The 19,554-nt window shown below is 41.3% G+C and overlaps 2 pseudogenes; both read right to left on the bottom strand.

Moving 5' to 3' along the window:
- Positions 1-797: 797 nt before the first annotated feature.
- On the bottom strand, positions 798-8,593 carry LOC138870356 (zeatin O-glucosyltransferase-like; annotated as a pseudogene).
- Positions 8,594-8,638: 45 nt separating this feature from the next.
- On the bottom strand, positions 8,639-10,207 carry LOC104216331 (sugar transport protein 12-like; annotated as a pseudogene).
- Between the last annotated feature and the right edge of the window lie 9,347 nt (positions 10,208-19,554).

The following is a 19,554-nucleotide window of genomic DNA, read 5'->3' as shown; positions in this document are numbered from 1 at the left end:
TATATGAAATGGGAGGGTTGCACGCCAGCAACAGTATTATATGAAATGGGATTGGGTTGCACGCGTGCAACGATATTACATGTGTACTTGTTTCTTATTTCCTTATCTTTTCCTGGTAATTGATTTATGGTGTTCCTAACATTTATCTACTGTTATTCTATTATTATCTGTTACTCCCCGCGGCATGTTTCTCCCGCCCAACTTTAGCTGTAATTGTTTGCTTTTATTTACGCTGTATATGATTTAACTACACAGGTTTATTTGGTAGTCTAGTCCTAGCCTCGTCACTACTTTGCCGAGGTTAGGCTTGGCACTTACCAGCACATGGGGTCGGTTGTGCTGATACTACACTCTGCACTATGTGCAGATACTAATACCGGAGCATTAGGACTGTAGTGAGGGTGTTGTCTTCAGTCCATTCAGGCAATCCGAGGTAGTCCTGCATATGTCTGCGGGCCTTGGAGTCTCCTCCTATCTTTTCACTTTCTATTATTACTTATTTAGAGACAGACTTGTGTATTTCCATTAAGACTTTATTTTAGGTATTCTTAGATAGTCTGTGACACACCAAATTCTGGGTAGTATTGTATTTCAAATTATGTAGCAAATATTCGGTTAATGATTAAGTTTTCGTCTTCTGCATTTCTGGTTATTTAGTTTATTTTGTTGCTTAAATCACTTATTACTTTGAATTATTGAATATGCTTAATAAAAAGGGATAATGAATTTATAATACTCGGCTTGCCTAGCTTTCATCAGTAGGCACCATCATGACTCTATAGGGTGGGAAATCCGGGTTATGACAGGAAATCTTTGAAACCCGTCGTCTGGTATTCTGGTGGATCATCACCCAAATGCACAAAAGACATGTATACTGTCACCAATTCTTTTTTACGAGCCTAACTCCACACAGAGATTCCAATTTTCAGAAAACTAGTTACAAAACCAGCATTATAGGGCTGGTCTGCATTGTTTGGTCAAGCTGCTATTTGAACTCCTATGCTAATTATCTCCAAACAAGATTTCCATCCACAATCACTCAAAAATCCACTCGTAGACGGATGTCCCAAGATTTCCAATTGGCGTACCCAATTTCTCACCACCATTCCTCTTCCTTCCACTCTCTCTTCAAACCCTTCTGGTAATTTAATCTTATTTCCTTCTTTCTCTTCGAATTTCTCCACGCCCATCTTTTTATATGCCTCTCTTAGTACTCAAATAAATCTGTGTTGGCTCTACTCTAAACCAAGCACGAGCTCATTGATCTGCTCTTGTGAGAACTTAGTGTTTGTTCCAAACGATGTGAATATTACTGAAGTAGCATCTTGCTTGTCGAGAAATTCTAGGCATTCATGACGATTTTTGTTTGGCTCAAAAGATTTTAAACACTTTTTAAGCAAATCCATCCAAGAAGATGAATGGGTTAATCCAAGTTAAAGATAATTTACTCTAGATCCGAGATGAATAATATGAATTAGAAAACATAGCCGGATATAAATGTTGACGGCGATTATGGCCAAATTTAATAACATAAAGAAAGATACATTAAGTAACAAAAATGTGAATAAAGGAAAAGATTCTACCAATGTTCAGTGAGATGGATCTTCTTTCATTTAATAAAGGTGAATGATAGACAAATACAAGAACCTTAGGACCCTTTTGGATCTGATGAAGATATGAGATCATTGATCCTCTTCTTTATTTGGAGAGGTATGTTTACATATTTTCTAGAAAGAGGGAGAGGGAGAGGGAGAGACACCCCCCCCCCCCCCCGTGGGAATTTCCTTTTGCATGTATATATAGTCGAAATAACCCTCTTACCCCTGCTGAGACTTGACGTGTTTGGGTAAGTGGGGTTTCCTTGTCGTGGGAAGGCATTGCCCTCATTGATATGTCGAATGCCTTAAAGGAGGGATGAGGTTAACTCTATTCACCTCTTCTATACGGTGGCAAGAATGAGGTTGTGGCCACCCTGGTCAAAGTGGTCAGATTTTGACCAATACAGTTAGTCCCTCTGTTCGTCGGGGTCGTGCCTCGTCGGGCCCAACGGACGGAACACGCATACGACGTAGTTTAGAGGAATCTGACCCCTCATTCTGTTCCTTAGTTGCGCTCTACGTATTTTGGGTGGCGCGGGAAACAGGCACTGTGACTGAGGCAATTTTTAATGAAGCGCGAACGAAAGCTCGTGAGGCTCGTACAAATTATGGATATGACGTGGCGACACCCGAAGATAATAGGGGTACGGATGGTGATGTTGACGAGCCTTATGGAGATGGTAATGATGACGGTGGCGATGACGACACTGAGTGAAAAGATAGTTGTCTCTTTTGACTATTGATCCATGCCGTATGTAATCCGCAACTATTTTCGCAGTGACATTGTATAAAGAAGAATTTTTGTTGTTATTCGCCTTGTACTTTTGTGTTTTTAATTTTCGCGACTTTGGTGCAAGGTAGATTCCCACGTGATGAGTCCCAGTGTTTCTTTCCCTTTATATTTTCTGACAGTACCAGATCTTAGGAAACTTTTGAACTCTCTTTGGCGATGGCTCGTAGCACCGAGGGTGCGTTTTCAAACTTTTATCGAAATATCATTCCGTAGTTGTCCGATCGAGGTAGGACTCTTCTTTTTGGCGAAGGCCCATGGCCTTAGAGGGTATTATTTTGATCTTGTCGAAATATTGACCCGTCATCGTTCGATCGAGGTCGAACCCTTCTTTTTAGCGAAGGCCTTTGGCCTTAAAGGGTGTTGTGTTGAGCTTGTCGAAATGTGAACCCGTCGTGGTTCAAACGAGATCGAAGATTTATTCGGATGAGGTCGAATGTAGATTTGGACGAGGCCGAATGTTGATTTGGACGAGGCCGAATGTTGATTTGGACAAGGACCAAGGTTGATTCGGACGAGGCTGTGTTATTTCGAACGAGGCCGAATGTTAGTTCGGACAAGGCCGAATGTTGTTTCGGACGAAGCCGAATGTTTATTTGGACGAGGCCAAAAGTTTATTCAGACAAGGCCGAATGTTGTTTCGATCAAGGCCGAATGTTGATTCGGACGAGGCGAAAAGTTGATTCGGACGAGGCCGAATGTTGATTCGGGTGAGGTTGAATGTTGATTCGGACAAGGCTGAATGGTGTTTCAGTCAAGGCCGAATGTAGATTCAGACGAGGCCGAGTGGTGGTTTGGATGAGGCCGAATGTTGTTTCGGTCGAGGCCAAATTCTTTTTCATTGTAGAAGGCCCTTGGCCTTAAGGGTGTTATTTCGAACTTATCGAAATCTTAACCCGTCGTCGTTCGATCGATGTCGAACTCTTCTTTAGCGACGACCCTTGGCCGTAGGGTTGACCTATTCTTTTTTGGAGACGGCCCTTGGCCGTAAGGGTCGATTCAGACGAGGCCAAAATTTGATTCGGACAAGGCCGAATGTTGGTTTGGACGAGGCCGAAAGTTGATTCGGGCAAGGCCAAATGTTGTTTCAGTCGAGGCCGAATGTTGATTCGGACGAGGCCAAATGTTGTTTCGATCGAGGCCGAATGTTGATTCGGACGAGGCCGAAAGTTGATTCGGACGAGGCCGAATATTGATTCGGTCGAGGCCGAATGTTGATTCGGACGAGGCCGAATGGTGTTTTGGTCGAGGCCGATTTCTTTTTCTTTGGCGAAGTCCCTTGTCCTTAAGGGTGTTATTTCGAACGTATCGAAATTTAACCCGTCATCGTTTGATCGATGTCGAACTCTTCTTTGGCAACGGCACTTGGCCATAGGGGCCGACCTATTCTTTTTTGGCGACGGCCCTTGGCCGTAAGGGTCGAGCCCCTCTTTTTTGGTGATGGATCTTGGCCGTAATGTCGATTCGGACGAAGCCGAATGTTGTTTTGGTCGAGGCCGAATTCTTCTTTTTGGCGATGGCCCTTGGCCGTAAGGGTCGACCTATTATTTTTTTGCACCGGCCCTTGGCCGTAAGGGTCGAGCTCCTCTTTTTTGGTGATGGCTCTTGGCCGTAAGGTCGATTCGGACGAGGCCGAATGTTGTTTCAGTCGAGGCCGAATTCTTCTTTTTGGCGATGGCCCTTGGTCGTAAGTGTTGATTCGGACGAGGCTGAATGTTGGTTCGGATGAGGCCGAATGTCATTTCGGACGAGGCCGAATTCTTCTTTTTGGCGACGGCCCTTGGCCGTAAGGGTCGAGCCCCTCTTTTTTGGCGATGGCTCTTGGCCGTAGGAGTCGACCTCTTCTTTTTGGCAAAGGCCCTTGGCCTTAAAGGGTGTTATTTCAAACTTATTAAAATGTTAACCCTTCGTCGTTTGGTAGATGTCGAACTCTTCTTCTTGCCGAAGGCCCTTGGCCTTAAAGGGTGTTATTTCGAACTTATTGAAATGTTAACCCGTGGTCGTTTGGTCGATGTTGAACTCTTCTTCTTGCCGAAGGCCCTTGACCTTAAAGGGTGTTATTTCGAACTTATCAAAATGTTAACCCATCGTCGTTTGGTCGATGTCGAACTCTTCTTCTTGGCGAAGGCCCTTGTCCTTAATGGGTGTTATTTCGAACTTATCAAAATATTAACCCATCGTCGTTTGGTGGATGTCGAACTCTTCTTCTTGGTGAAAGCCCTTGGCCTTAAAGGGTGTTATTTCGAACTTATTGAAATGTTAACCCGTTGTCGTTTTGTCAATGTCGAACTCCTCTTCTTGGCGAAGGCCCTTGGCCTTAAAGGGTGTTATTTCGATCTTATCGAAATGTTAACCCGTCGTCGTTTGGTCGATGTCGAACTCTTCTTCTTGCCAAAGGACCTTGGACTTAAAGGGTGTTATTTCAAACTTATCAAAATGTTAACCCGTCATCGTTTGGTCGATGTCGAACTCTTCTTTTGGTGAAGGCCCTTGGCCTTAAGGGGTGTTCCTTGAGGGAGTCCCAATTTGCTTAATTTTGCTGGCATTGGAGAATATGACGTATTTTCTGGGAGAGTCCCAGTTTGCTTAATTTTGCTTGCATTGGAGAATATGATGTATTTTCCGGGGGAGTCCTAGTTTGCTTAATTTTGCTTGCATTGGAGAATATGATGTATATCCTGGGGGAGTCCCAGTTTGCTTCTACTTCTATTCCACTTAGAGAAATAGTTAGTTAAAACAAAATAAAAGCGTTTGTTACCTCGATTTGATCGGTCGACGAGTGGAGAGGAGTGACCATATTCCCTTCGGTTATGCTTTCAGTGGCCGCTACCAATTTTGGTGTGGCTGTCCGCTTTAGTAAAGTTCATTTTTTTTGTTGTACAGATAGCATATTATGATATTTCAAACATAAAGTTAAGATTGCTCCATCTGCCCGCTTTTTCCACTTCAACGTTCTATGGGCTGTCATTTTCTTGAGTTTGTTTCGTGCAATTGAAGCCCTTGATTTGCCATTTAAAGAATGCGGAAGTTGTATGAATGTTCTCTTATACGGATAGTATATTAAAAGTTTGAAGCTGCAGAAGCGAAAGAGAGTTTAAGAAAGCTATTTCGTCTTTCCATCTTATGGTAGACAACCGTACTATTTAATATCTACCATGAACAGAACGTGAAACTGGAATTGAATTCCAGATCTAGAGGAAACTAAAATTTTAACTAGAAAATCCCCACATACGGCGCCAAATTTTTTGGCTCAAAAGATTTTAAACTCTTTTTAAGCAAATCAATCAAAGAAGATGAAGGGGTTAATCCTAGTTAAAGATAATTAACTCTAGATCCGAGATAAATATTATGAATTATAAAACATAGCCGGATATAAATGTTGATAGCGATTATGGCCAGATTTAATAACATAAAGAAAGATGCATTAAGTAACAAAAAATGTGAATAAAGGAAAAGATTCTCCCGATCTTCAGTGAGACGAATCTTCTTTCATTTAATAAAGGTGAATGATAGACAAATACAAGTACCTTAGGACCCTTTTGGATCTGATGAAGATATGGGATCACCAATCCTCTTCTTTCTTTGGAGAGGTGTGTTTACATATTTTCTAGAAAGAGGGAGAGGGAGAGGGAGAGCCCCCCTCCCCTATGGGAATTTCCTTTTGCTTGTATATATAGTCGAAATAACCCTCTTACCCCTGTCGCGACTTGACGTGTTTGGCTAAGTGGGGTTTCCTTGTCGTGGGAAGGCATTGCCCTTGTTTCTGTGTCGAATGCCTTAAAGGAGGGATGAGGTTAACTCTATTGACCTCTTCTATCCGGTGGCAAGAATGGGATCGTGGCCACCCTGGTCGAAGTGGTCATATTTTGACCAATACAATTTCTGTCACTAGATTCGTGTGATTCTAGCAGCATATGAAGTGGACCAACAGCCCACAATGGCTTCTTGTATTTTTCATTATTGGCAAGTAATAAATCAAGGTACTTTCCTTCCACATCTCTATGGGAGTTCATGAATTCTCTAGAGTTGAGTGTCCATTCATGTGCCATTCTAACGAACAATGCCTCAGCTCTCCATCGTAGGAAACTCGTCCTGCAATTGCCAAACTATTTGGTCATGATCATCATCAACAACAATGTAATCATGATCATGACATTGACGGAGCAAAGAGTATCTAGTAAAAGCTTAATCGGAGTGAAAAATATAAGACTCGACATTTGGAAATGAAAACACATCCCCCATAGAATGCTTCATAGCATTGTCCTGAATTAGTACCAATCCTTTGCAATGGTGGAGAGTTCAAGGCATATTTTACGAATGGGATCTTCAAGTTTGTGTATCAAACACAGCAATCGAAAGCACACTAGCGCCAGCACTTTCGGTATCTTCTGTTTCTGAAGGAGAAGATGGTATCAAAAGGTCATTGAAATGAATGTCAGAGGCCTTGAGATCACTTTGGACGCGCAGTTTCAAATCTTGGTTTTGATCAACAAGGCTGAGGAAGTGTACTGGTATATTATGAGAGGCGATGAAACGAGCAAGAACGAAGAACTGATTGAGACGGCTATATTCAAGAAATGGAACCATGACCACAATCACGTGATAAAAGAAGAAATGAAAATTGTACAATGAGCTTTGGCTTAACGATGGGAAATGCCTTATCTTATATGGTCAAGTGCCAAAATTCACGTGATAAACATGATGCCATATGCAGATCTGGGAAATAAAAACAAGAGATATTTCTTTTTTGACTATTGATCAGTAGTTGAAGTTCATTGGCCTGATTAATTTTGCTAAATAAGACGAGTATAACTTTAGAATATATATATATATATATATATATATCCTTAAACAGGCGAAAAATGTTCTGAATAAAATTAACTCTACAAGATTATTGTATGGATGATCGGTTTGTGAATATTTAGTGAAAGTACATGAATAATATTATTTGTCCATGCCTTTTAATGAAGTGAACAATATCTAATTGAGTTAGTTATAATTGTTTGATGACATAATTCTCATGACAACTCGAGAAGAGCTCTAGACAAAAGTGTGACAACTCGAGAAGAGATCTAGACAAAATTGTGACAACTCGCGAAAAGCTCTAGACAAAACTTTGTTTCGGACTGCAAATTGAACATTTAACAAGCATATTTGTATTAACCATTAATCTTTTTATACCTAAAAGGTTCTGAGCCTAATAGACAATTCGTTTTTTGCACACCTTTGAGACAGACTTATTACAGTTTTGCGGTCAAGAGTGCCTTTTGCTAATTAAGGTGCTCTTTTGAGTCTACTTCTACTACTATAAAAAACTACTCTTGCATATCATAAGAAATAATTGTTACTGAAAACAAGATTACATATTGAATAGAAAGAAAAATAGTACTACTATAGAAAATAACAAAGTCTAAAAACACCCAAAAAAACTCCAAAACATTAGAAAAAGAAAAGATGGAGTATACAAAGAGAGAAAACAGTAAACTAGCTATACGATGAACTATTTTCATCTGTGTGCCAATTCTATCCTATATTTTAGACTAAAGGTGTTAATCGGGCCGGGTTGACCCGCTAACAACCCGATTCAACCCGGGCCAACTCGTTACTGTGCATATGTGTGCGGGTTGGGACGGGTTGGACGGGAGGCGGGCTAGTAACGTTAAGTTTTCGCCAAACGGGTACCTGAACCCGCCACAACCCGTTAAGGGCTTAACGGGTTCTTAACGGGCCTCAGCCCACGATAGCCCGCAAATTAATTAGAAGTACTATATACTATTCAATAAATATATCAAAGTTACTTAAATATTGTGAATTTTTTATATTGCATAATGTCTTATACTCTTATTCAATATTTTTTATATAGACTTATGCATTTATGTTAATATGTTTTATGTTGTAGACTTTTAGTTTGCAAATTTTAGATTTTTAGTTTGTTCTTTTAATTCTAACCCTTAAAAGTTCAATTCTAATCTTTAATTTTAACCCTTAAAAGTTTGAAAACACTTAAGTACTTAACTATCAATAACATTGAAAAAGAAAAATATAAGATAATTAAAAATAAAAAAAAAACGAAAGCCCGACCCGCCCAAACCCGCTAGGCCCGAACCAGTACGGGCCCTATAGGACCCGAAAAATCCCAACCTGCCACCAACCCGTTAACTTCAGCCCGCTTACAACCCGCCTGTAACCCTAACGGGCTGACCATTTTTGTGTCCAGCTCGTCCCAGCCCTCCCGATAAACACCTTTATTTTAGACTATCTCCTTTGAAGGCTTTAAGTCATTCCCTTGTGGCTTTGGTTCTGCATCATCCACGAACTTCTTCCAGTACCAATGTTCTCTCCAAACTTGAGACATCTCTTCAATTGGTATATTCTTTGTTTTGGGCACGTACAAGTAGACAAACACAGTCATTATTAACACAAACGCCGCAAAGAAGATAAATAGACCAAACTTCATCCCACATAGCAACTTCAAGAATATTTGTGCAACTCCGAAAATGAAAAACATGTTCATGGATACAGTAATACGTTGTGCTGCAGATCGAACTTCCAATGGAGAAATCTCACTCGGAACCAACCATCCTAACGGACCCCATGAATATGCAAAGTTAGCAACGAATATACAGATGCAGACAACCACTAAAGCTGCAAACCTAAGTGGCAAATCTGTTGCATTCCCTGTTGTTCCGAATTTTGCCCCAATAAGAGCTGCCACTACTGTTTGGAATATACACATGAAGATGCCACCCCAGAAGAAGAGCATTCTCCTCCCAAACTAATCTGTACAAAATACTGAAATAAAAGTTGCACCCACGTTGATACAGCCAGTGATAGCAGCTGACATAAGCGAAGCGTTACTCTTAAACCCTAATGTTTGGAATAGCACAGGAGCATAGAACATGACCACGTTAATTCCCGTAAGATGTTGTAACGATGGAATCAAAATTGACAAAACCAACTGCGGTCTATACTTTCGGACGAATAAAAGATTATTCCATGGCCTTTCTACTTTCTTGGATGCTTCATTCGCCATAACAAGGTCATTAAATTCAGCATTCACATTATCAACTCCTCTTATCTTTTTCAACAATTGCTCTGCCTCCTCTTTCTTTCCCCTGTCTATCAACGAAGTCGGACTATCAGAGAGAAACAGTGAGGAAACCAGGATAACTAGTGCTGGCACGGCTGCACCTCCTAAGCTAACCCTCCAACCCCAACCGCCAGACATTTTGCTAGTTCCAAAGTTGACCAAATTCGCTGTGAGAATCCCAATGGTGATAGCCATTTGGAATAACACGTTGAAAGTCCCTCTGTATTTGTAGGGAGCAACTTCTGACAAATAAATAGGGACAGATTGATTAGCAAATCCGACACCAATCCCCAAAAGAATACGACCGAAGATGAGCATGCTAATATGGATAGCAGCAGCGTTGAGGACGGCGCCTATCAAGAAAAAGAGACCTCCAAGGGCCATAGTAACTTTTCTACCACGTTGTTTACTAACATGAGAAGCAACAATGGACGCAAACAGGGCAGCCACGTAAAGAGAAGACGTGAAAAGGGTCAACAACTGGCTGTCGAACTTACAGTACTGGTTGGTCGAGGTGTTCAAAGCCTCTTTTTGGTAAACAGACATGAAGAAGCATTTGAGAAAAGGATCCATGGAAGTAACTCCACCTGAAATTCCAATGTCGTAGCCAAAGATCAACCCTCCCATTGCTGCCATGATACAAGTCATGGCTCCGTACACTGTTAGCTTCCCTGGGTACTCATCTGGATTGTATCCGCCACCGCCGGGGATAAAGTGCCCACCAGCCATGAAGATATTGATCAAAGAAAATACTATGCAGAACAAAGAAAGTAAGATTATATAAAGTGTTTGAGATGGTGTCCGTAGGCGTGGAGAAAGAGGGGTATATATAGATATCAAAAACCAAGATCGGTTTATAACTTGCAAAACTAGTTGGATTAGGATATCCTTTTATTCTTATTTTGTATTTTTTTGTACTTATAGCCTGTTTGGCTAAGCTTATTTTTGGCCAAAAGTCCTTTTTTTGGACAAAAGCACTTTTAGCCAAAAATTGAGGTGTTTGGGCTAGCTTCTGGAAGGAAAAAAGTGTTTTTGAAGAGAAGCAAAAGTAGTTTTGGAGAAACAGAAAAAAGTAGCTTCTCTCCAAAAGCATTTTTTTAGAAGTACTTTTGAGTAAAATACACTTAGAATCAGTTTTTTAAAGCTTGGTCAAACACTAATTGCTGCTAAGAAGTGCTATTCAAACTAATTAACCAAACAGAAAATGATTCTCAACCAAAAGTACTTTTGAGAAAACCACTTTTGAAAAAAAAGTACTTCTCAAAATAAGCTAATTTTTGCAGCTTGGCCAAACGGGCTATTAGTATGTTTATGACTTAAATAATTACCCGCATATATATAATTTCCTAAGTTGAGTAGAATATGGAGTATTTCGTTTCATGTCTTAATTCTGTATAGAATATCCGTGATCTTATATAATCAGGAAAAGTTATGGGAAATTCAATGTAAAAAGATATACGGGCAATTTCAAATAAAATGAATCGAAAAACTGTAAACCTATCATCGTATCATCATCAATTCATCTATATTTATACCTATATCTATATTATATTAGTTTTAGGCTGCGAGTTACGCGTGTAACTATATCAATGAGTATATAGCTTTAAAGAATTAGATAAATATTATCTATCTGTTTCAATTTATATTACGTAGTTTGACTGGATATAATATTTAAGAAAGTAGAAAATGAAGACTTTTGAATTTTGTTAACATCTGAGTGACTATAAAAGTTTATCATTAAATATAAAATAAAATATTTATGTTGAGTTGTTTGTAAATTTTAAAAAGTATTATTAGTTTCTTAAACGTACTAAAAAAATAGCATTATGATTTTTGAAAAGAATGGAGTATCAAATAATGTATTTGAGCTCAATAAATAAAGAAATTTTGTACCACAAAAGTTACCAGATGTCTAGTTGTGATTTCTGGGAACTTTTGTGGGAATACCCATGAAAATTGTTGTTATTATTATAATATAATACTAAACAAACATGTACCACAAAAATATATTTATCAAGGACTCTTCAAAAAGTTGTTAGATAACTCTAATTGAAAATTAATACTTTGATCCTTTAGAAATTTGGAAATGAAGTTGTTGCCCTTTGGCACATAAAAAAATTGGTTATTCATAATATACAATGATCAAAATTGAGGTACCAATATATGTTACAACAAATAACCTAATTCATAAACAATATAGAGAACTGTCATTTGTTGGATAAATTAAAAAGTAAAAAAAAAATTAATAGCAACCCATTTAGAATATATTTTGTCTTCTTCTATTTCATTCTTATTGAGTCAACTTTGCATTTTACTAATTTGATTCTTAATACTAACTACAACCAAGTTTAGTGTATTTTCTGATTTCTTTCATCTTCAATATTCTTCATATGGAAACAAATTTATGTATCACAAAGGTTTAGTTAATTAAAAAATAACTTTATTCATGTGATAATTTTGACAAATAATTAAATTTATTTCCTCGTAGACACTTGACCCTTTTTTAAACTTGAATTGCAAATTCACATTCAAGTTTTAATTATTTTAGGACTGACCTTCTTGTTTAATTAGTGCATAAATGGGATTTGGGTTAATTTAAAATTAAAAGGGAAAGTTTAGACTTTATCCCCCAATGTTTTAATTATTACACTTTTGTCCCAATCTATATAAATATATTTTTTTTTTTAAAAAAAGAAGAAAAATCCAAAACCCCCCATTAAGGGGTTTATTGAGGACCATGTGTTTATCCTCGACCACAATAAGAGTGGAGGACGCAACCTAAAGTTGACACTCAACCATTAAGGATGTCTATTGATTTAGGTTGAATGTTAAGGGTTAGGGTTTAGGGTTAATAGACCATTAAAAGGGTTTATTGACGACTAGTGGTTGACGGAAGACAACACGTATTGTTAATTAATTAAAATATATCCACATGGCATATCCCTAACCAAATCGTTATTTGACCCCTATAAAATTAACATCTGACCGGCTATCTAAAAACCAAAATTACTCACATTTCAAGTTCAATTTTTATTTCTGAAAAAGCATTGGTCAAATAGTTGAAGAAGATGATCCAAGGATCGAGTGTCTTATTTGGGTCGAGAAAGAATGTGACGACCCGAGCAGTCGTCTCATGAGTTACCGCTCCGTTTTTTCCATTTCTACTTCTTTATTCTTCGTTAGCCGTGTTTTATGTGGTCTAGTTGGTTGGTTTGCGTTTGGTGTGGTTTTGGTAAGAAATGAGACACTTAGTCTCTTTTAAGAAGACTTAAGTTGGAAAAGTCAACCGAATGTTGACTTATGAGTTAGAGGGCTCGGATGTGAGTTCTGATGGTTCGATTAGATTCAGAAGGTGATTTTGTTACTTAGGAGTGTGATCGGAAGTGGTTTTGGAGGTCCGGTGTAGAATCAGGCTTGAATTGGCGAAGTTAGTATTTTGGCGATTTCCGGTTGATAGATGAGATTTTGATCCGAGGGTCGGAACGGAATTCCGAGAGTTGATGTGGCTTCGTTATATTATTTGGGTTGTGTGTACAAAATTTCAGGTTATTTGGATGTGGTTTGGTTGGATTTTTGATTAAAAGCATATTTCGGATGTTTTTAGAAATTTAGGCTTGAATTCGATGAGAATTGATGATTTTGGTGTTGTTTGAGGTGTTTTGATGATTGGAACAAGTTTTAATGAGGTTTAAGGACATGTTGGTGCTCTTGGTTGAGGGTCCAGGAGCCTCGGATGAGTTTCGGGTGGTCAATCGGACCATTTTCTAAGTCGAAAAGTTGCAAATTTTGGGAGTTCAGGTGTTACAGAAAATAACCCTTCGCGTTCGCGAGGGGTATGTCGCGTTCGCGTAGAAGGATTTGACGAAGACTAGAATTAAGCCTTCGCGTTCGCGAAAGGATGGGAAGCAGTGCATCGCGTTCGCGAGAAGGCACTCGCGATCGCGCAGAGCAAATTGGGGTCCAAGGTATTTTGTTCTTCGCGTTCGCGTAAGGTTGTCCTATTCGCGAAGGTGTAGGAGGAAGAAGCATCGCGTTCGCGATTGGTATGACGCGTTCGCGTAGGGCAAAAATTGGTCAACGTAAGTTTTTGCTTTGCGAACGCGAGACGTTGACCACGTTCGCGAAGAAGAAATATCAGAACTGGGCAGAAAGTTTATAAGACATTTCCGCCGCGATTTTGAACCATTTTTCCACCATAGTTGATCATTTTGAGAACTCTTTGAGGGAGATTGAAGAGGGATTCAAGGAGAATTGATTGGAGGTAAGTTTTATGAACCAAAAACGTGATTCTATTGTGAAATTAAACTAGAAATTCATGGAATTTAAGCTAAAATTGGAAGAATTATGGCTTGGAATTTTGAACTTTTAAATTGGGATTTGAGGGACCATTTGAGGTTGGAATTGAGAACTTTTGGTATGTATGAACTCGCAGGGTGATAAGGAATCTAATGATGTGAAAATTTCAGAGTTTCGAGAAGTGGGCCCGGGCCTCGGGTTTTGCTAATATCGGGATTTTTTATATTTTTCGATTGTTTTCGCTTGGGTTTTGTTCTCTTAGCCTATTGTGACGTATTCGTTCTAGTTTTGGTCAGATTCGACACGCGAGGAGGCCGATTTGAGAGGCAAGGGCATAGTGAGCTAGAGCTTTAGCCGGTTCGAGGTGAGTAATGAATGTAAATAATGTCCTGAGGGTTTGAAATCCCGGATTTGCATATCGTAGTGCTATATTGAGGTAAGACACGCGCTTAATGATGAGCGTGTGGTCATTTACTATTGGGGATTGTGACTTGGTCCGTCCCGAGTGATGCTTTTACCGCGTATTTGATTGAAGCTTATTTGTTATCATCATTATTTGGACTGATTGCCCTATTTGGGCTTCATCCCAACTATTTGAACCCTACGGGGAGTTTTATCATTATTTCCTCACTGTTTTGACTTACTACTTGAACTCAGTCGTATCGTTTTTCCACTATTTCACAACTCAGCCATTTTTTACTCGGTTTTGATACAAAAGTGATATATTAAATGATGTTTTGGGCTAAGAACTACTGTTTTACTAATACCCGAGGGGATTATATGATTTCCGGACTGAGTATGGCCAAGGGCCAAATGTGAGGATACCATGGGATCGGGATGCGCGCCGCAACAGTGTTATACTGATATTGATATGAGGCCGAGGGCCTAGATTTGATGCCACGAGGTGGCTTGATATTGCGCTTGGGCTGTAAGGGGCCCCTCCAGGAGTTTGCACACCTTAGTGAGCCGTCGATGATAAATAAATGGATCGGGCTGCGCGCCGCAGTGGGTACTGTAGGGTACTGTACTATATGTTGCATTATCTTATTTAACTGTCACTTATCTGCTTATCTGTTGTAGTATCTTTCATATTTCGATTACATTGGTCTATCGCTTCCATATTATTTGTTTTAAACTGCCGGATTATAGATTACTCTGTGTTCTTCCATGATTTCTTATTCTCGACCATTATTTATGTTTATTACTCAGTGGGTCGGAGTACTGAAATTACTCCTTGCACCTTGCGTGCAGATCCAGTTGCATCTGAGGCTGAGTGAGGATTCTTCAGTTGAGCAGCGTATATCCGGGAGCATCGAGGTAGATGCATGGCATCCACAGCCCTGATCTCTCCCTTCTATTCTTTTGTTTTATCCGTATTTCCCTAGACTGATATGTATTAGATTGGTAAACCTGTATTAGAGGCTCAGGCTTGTGACACCGGATCTATATGGGCTTTGTAGTAGGATTATTATTTGAAATTCCACATGTTTAACTCTTACTTCAGACTTCTAATATGATGATTTGGTAAACTAACTGTGATGTATAGTAATGAACTGCATGAGAAATGGGTTAAGGTTGTTTTTTTGTCAGGCTTGGCTAGCAGTGTGCTGGGCGCCATCACAACCGGGTGTTGGGGTCGTGACAAGTTGGTATCAGAGGCTAGGTTACATAGGTCTCGCAAGTCAAGAGCCGGTTTAGTAGAGTCTCGCGGATCGGTACAAAGACGTCTGTATTTATCCTCGAGAGGCTGCAGAACCTTTAGGAAAAACTTCACATTCTTGAAATTCTTGTCGTGCAACTTTATTAATCCAAGAACTAAAACTTCTATTATTTTATTCTCTCACAAATAGCTAGTACGCGAGCTACCGGATGAGGTGGACGACCACCAGTGCCACCAGCTGAGACCACCAGAGGTCATGGGCGCGGTCATGGTCGTGACAGAGGCAGAGTAGTGAGGGCAGCACCTACAGATCCACTAACTACCCTAGTTCCGGATCAGGCTACAGTTACGGATGCTAAAGCAACACCAGTTCAGGCACCAGCTATGCCTATCGTGCTGGCACCAGTTCATAGGCCGGAGGAGGCAATCAGACCCCTGCTGCTCGCACACCTGAGCAGGCAGTGTAGGGACTACAGACACCGGGGGCACCTCTAGCCCAACCGGTTGCACCAGTTTAGGAGTTTATAGTACCAGTTATGCCGGATGATGAGCAGCGTCGTCGTGAGAGGTTTGGTAGGCTCCAGCCTCCGTCGTTCAGTGGTGCTGAGGGCGAGAATGCCTAGGGTTTTCTTGACAAGTGTCAGCGGATGCTCCATACAGCAGGGATTCTTGAGTCTAGTGGTATGGCATTTACTACCTTTCAGTTCTCGGGGGCTGCCTTTTCTTGGTGAGAGGATTTTGAGAGGCGTAGGCCTGTCGGTGCAGCACCCCTTTCTTGGCAGCAGTTCTCCGCTCTCTTCTTGGAGAAGTATGTACTGCAGTCCCTTAGAGAGGAGTTGCGGAAGGCAGTTTGAGTGGTTGACGCAGGGGGATATGATCGTGATCCAGTATGAGATGAGGTTTTCTAAGTTGGCTCGTCATGCCATTTGGATAATTCCGATAGATTGTGAGAGGATCAGGAGATTTGTGGATGGCCTTAACTACCATCTCCGTATTCTGATGACTAGAAAGAGAGTATTGGGTGCTAAGTTCGAGGAGGTGGTTGATATCGCTCGTGAGATTGAGACGGTTCGCTATCAGGAGCGAGAGGAGAGGGAGGCCAAGAGGCCTCGAGGATTGAGCAGTTACAGTGGTGCTCCTTCGAGGGGCCAGTTCCAGCATGGTAGAGGTCATTCTTTCAGGCCTGCTCAGTCGGCCCGTCCAGAATATCGTGGGACATCTTCAGGCTATGGTCATCATGGGTCTCAGCAGGGCCAGTCTTCACTCAGCGCCCTCCCAGCTCAGAGTTCTTCTCGTGCTCCATCAGCTCAGGGTTCTTCTACGCCAAGTGCATCTGCTAGTCACTCCAGTGCGAAGGGTTCCCTTCAGTCCCCATCTCCAGCACCGGGTAGTTGTTATGAGTGCGGAAAGTTTGGACATATGAGGAGGCAGTGCCCTCAACTTCATGATGGTCAGTTTCAGCAGAGGGGTCAGCCCTCAACCTATGCTCCAATTACTTCACCACCCACCTAGCCAGCTAGGGGTGAAGGTCAGGCAGCCAGGGGTCGCCCCAGAGGGGGAGGTCGATCAGGCGGTGGCCAGGCTTGTTTCTATGCCATTCCAGGCAGGACAGATGTTATCGCTTCAGATGTTGTCATTACAGTTATTATTTCAGTCTGCCACAGAGATGCCTCTGTATTATTAGATCCCGGTTCCACCTATTCCTATGTGTCCTCATATTTTGCTTATTATTTGGCCCGAGAGTTTCTTACTTTACCTGTTCATGTGTCTACCCCGGTGGGCGATACTGTTGTTGGGGACCGTGTGTACCGGTCATGTGTTGTGACTATTGGGGGTCTGAACACCCGAGCTGATCTATTGCTATTGAGCATGGTGGACTTTGATGTTATTTTGGGCATGGATTGGTTATCTTCGTGTCATGCTATTCTAGACTGTCATGCTAAGACAGTCACTTTGGTTATGCCGGGTGTACCGCAGATCGAGTGGCGTGGCGTGACTGATTAAGTTCCTAGTAGAGTGATCTCTTTCTTGAAGGCCCAGCATATGGTTGGGAAGAGTTGTCTGTCATTTTTAGCGTTTGTGAGGGATGTTGGAGTTGAGACTCCCAGTATTGATTCTGTCCCAGTTGTAAGGGATTTTCCTGATGTGTTTCCTGTAGACCTGCCGGGCATGCCACCGGATAGGGACATTACTTTTGGTATTGACCTGGTGTCGGTCACTCAACCCATTTCTATTCCGTCTTATCGTATGTCACCCATAGAGTTGAAAGATTTGAAGGAGAAGCTTGAGGAACTCCTAGATAAGGGGTTCATTCGGCCTAGTATGTCATCGTGGGGTGTGCCGGTTCTGTTTGTGAAGAAAAAGGATGGCATAATGAGAATGTGCATTGATTACAGGCAATTGAATAAGTTAACAATTAAGAACAAGTATCATTTACCTCGCATTGATGATTTATTTGACCAGCTTCAGGGAGCGAGGGTGTTCTCTAAGATTGATCTCCGTTCGGGCTATCACCAGTTGAAGATCAGGGATTCAAATATTCTTAAGACTGCTTTCAGGACTAGATATGGTCACTATGAGTTTCTTGTCATGTCTTTCGGGCTGACCAATTCCCCAGCAGCATTCATGCATTTGATGAATAGTGTATTTCGACCTTATTTGGATTCGTTCATTATTGTATTCATTGATGATTTTCTGGTGTACTCACGTAGTCAGGAGGAGCAAGCGGAGCATTTGCGAGTGGTATTGTAGAGATTCAGGGAGGATAAGCTTTATGCAAAATTCTCCAAGTGTGAGTTTTGGCTCAGTTCAATGACTTTCTTGGGACACGTGGTGTCCAACGAGGGTATTCAAGTTGATCCGAAGAAGATAGAGGCGGTTCAGAGTTGGCCTGGGCCGTCTTCAGCCACAGAGATTCATAGCTTCCTTAGGTTGGCAGGCTATTATCCCCGGTTTGTTCAGGGATTCTCATCCATTGCATCGCCCTTGACCAAGTTGACTCAGAAGGGTGCCCCATTTGTATGGTCGAACGAGTGTGAGGAGAGCTTTCAGAAGCTCAAGATAGCTTTGACCACAGCTCCAGTATTGGTTTTACCATCAGCTTCAGGTTCATATACCGTATATTGTGATGCTTCGAGAGTTGGGATTGGTTGTGTATTGATGCAGGAAGGTAGAGTTATTGCTTATGCTACTCGTCAGTTGAAGCCCCATAAGAAGAACTACCCTGTTCATGATTTGGAGTTGGCTGCCATAATTCATGCATTGAAGATTTGGAGGCACTACTTGTGTGGCGTATCTTATGAGGTATTCACCTATCATCGCAGTCTTCAGCATTTGTTCAAGAAAAAGGATCTTAATTTGAGGCAGCGAAGGTGGTTAGAGTTGCTTAAAGATTATGATATCACTATATTGTATCATCCGGGAAAGGCCAATGTGGTGGCCGATGCTTTGAGCTGAAAGGCAGTGAGTATGGGTAGTTTGGCATATATTCCAAGTGGGGCGAGACCCCTTGCAGTTGATGTTCAGGCCTTGGCCAATCGGTTTGTGAGACTAGATATTTCGGAGCCCAGTCGGGTGTTGGCTTGTGTGGTTTCTCGGTCTTCCTTATATGATCGCATCAGAGAGCGCCAGTATGATGACCTGCATTTGCTTGTCCTTAAGGATAGAGTTCAGCATGATAATGCCAGAGATATGGCCATTGGTGATGATGGTGTGTTGAGGATGCAGGTCCAGATCTGTGTGCCCAATGTGGATGGGCCTAGAGAGTTGATTCTGGAGGAGGCCCATAGCTTGCGGTATTCTATTCATCCGGGTGCCGCGAAGATGTATCAGGATTTGAGGCAGCACTATTAGTGGAGAAGAATGAAGAAAGATATTGTGGGATTTGTAGCTCGGTGTCTCAATTGTCAGCAGGTGAAATATGAGCATCAGAGACCGGGTGACTTGCTTCAGCTGAGGGTTATTCCCGAGTGGAAGTGGGAGAGGGTCACTATGGACTTTGTGGTTGGATTTCCTCCGACATTGAAGAAGTTTGATGCTATTTGGGTGATTGTGGATCGGCTGACCAAGTCCGCACACTTAATTCATGTGGATAATACCTATTCTTCAGAGCGGTTGGCAT

The sequence above is a fragment of the Nicotiana sylvestris genome, chromosome 6 (genome assembly GCF_000393655.2).
Source record: "Nicotiana sylvestris chromosome 6, ASM39365v2, whole genome shotgun sequence".
Lineage (NCBI taxonomy): Eukaryota > Viridiplantae > Streptophyta > Magnoliopsida > Solanales > Solanaceae > Nicotiana > Nicotiana sylvestris.
Note: the sequence above shows the minus strand (reverse complement) of the source record. Positions and strands in the feature narration are given on the sequence as shown.